This window comes from Atta cephalotes, assembly GCF_000143395.1.
Source record: "Atta cephalotes unplaced genomic scaffold scaffold00006, whole genome shotgun sequence".
Taxonomy (NCBI): domain Eukaryota; kingdom Metazoa; phylum Arthropoda; class Insecta; order Hymenoptera; family Formicidae; genus Atta; species Atta cephalotes.
The window spans coordinates 6,209,271-6,211,240 of NW_012130070.1; positions in this window are offsets into that span (position 1 = coordinate 6,209,271).

The following is a 1,970-nucleotide window of genomic DNA, read 5'->3' on the forward strand; positions in this document are numbered from 1 at the left end:
TTTGCAAACGGTTAAGACTTAGGTAGATCGTGGCGAATTAATTTTAACGTATAAGTCAGCCCGAGCTACATAATAATTCAAGACAATTTAGTAATGAATTCATCGCCTTTGGTAGTACTGCCCTCGCAATGGTAGATACGTCATGAGATTATCTCAACCCAGTAATTTTCGTTGAGACGACTGCCCGCGTTTTCGTAGGGCTTTCGTGAGAACAATAATTAAGAGTTCTTCGTCGACTTACAAACTTAATTAGCGAATTATTAATCAAAAAAGAATGTTTTATCTTACAATTAGAACATAAAAAATGTTCAGAGTAAGAAAATGTTAAAAATTTCGAGATGATGTCTTATTACACAACTTATGTAAATGTAATACGATTAATGAAAAAGAAGATACTATTTCGAATGAGGCAATTATAATTTGTAAAAGATACCATTGTTTAAATGGAAACCAGATTCATGCATAGATAATCTCGATTCAACCGCATTATTGATCCACTCTTAAGAGGTGTCGACAGTACGTTTCAGCGTTATGATCGGTCACGCAACAATATGAATACATAACGAACCGGTTATTCAACGTTCGATACTTTTAAAATTAAACCTCGTCGCATTTGATTCACCAAGGTGCGGGAGGAGGGAAAAGGATATGAGTGGGGGGTAATTATTCATGGAGAAAAAGGAAATTTCCCATTAAACTGACTTTGTTAAAGCCGAAACAAAATTAGCCCATTAAAACAACGGGATTCTATCGTCGATAAACCTCACTCCGCGCGTTTCTTCGCATCGTGGTCTGCTGTATTTTTATTCCGTCTTTAAACTCGTAACTAGCTAGACTATCGAGAGAGGAAAAAGAGAGAGGAAGGAGAGAGAAAGGCTCCAGAGTGAAAAAAGGGGAAACATCCGACGTGCCATCGGTCGTCCATTTTCAAAGCATCGGCTACGCCAAAGAACGTTCGTTAATTTTAACAAGATCCTGAGCGAACGAATGGCGCTCGTTAAACAACGCCCGTAATTTAACTTAAGAAGCGGATGTTGTAATGGTATCTGCATTACAACGAATCCGCGTGCACGTTTCAAGCGACTATTTTGTAATTAAGCGCCGTGGACAAATGGTAGTGCGCGCCGATCGATTGCCGCACCGCGAGACTAATTAGAAAATTAATCGGTAACTTTCCCGTGTAGCGATTTATCAGGCGCGAGCGTCGCGATGTAACACAACGAAGGGAGTAGGGACCGAATTCGCGAACGTTATATATACCTACCAGCTAATATACCTACGTGGAAATTATCGGCCTCGAGCGTGCCGGAGTTTATTCGATTTAGACGCCCGCCTCGCAAGAGCCCGTAAAACATCCACGGCTCGACCCGAGTAATTAGAACGGTAATTAATATGGTTTTTCCGCGCCTCGCGCGAGAAGCTTCTCTTCTCGGGGATGAACTTTGGAGCCGAACTGACGAAAAAAGGTAAGAGGAATGAGAACAGAAGAGGAATGAAATACCAACAAAGACAATATGAAAAAAGGTACAAATTTTTCGTTTGTTTTTACCAATACAATAACAATTTACCATTACATAGACTTGCTAGTGAGGCATTCGAGACATTCGAAAGTATTTTTGTTAACGAATGTACAGAACTAGTTAGTGGAACGAAGCTTATCACTCTTCTAATAAAAAATACATTTGCACAAGAAGAAAATATCGTGTATATTTTGCTCGACTGTTTCAGAACAGAATTTCTACAAAATTATAAATAAGAGAAGTTAGGAAAAAGTTGGAGAAATTGAAAACAGTTAGGGAAAGTTTGGATATTTTGCAAAATTTTATGGAAAATAAATATTCTTGATTTTAAAGGAATTTAATATGCATACATTACACGCAGTTTTGAAATATTATCAACTTAACAATTATATGGAAACAGTATCAACAAACGTTAATAGTAATTTACATACATTGATCTCTCTCTCTCTC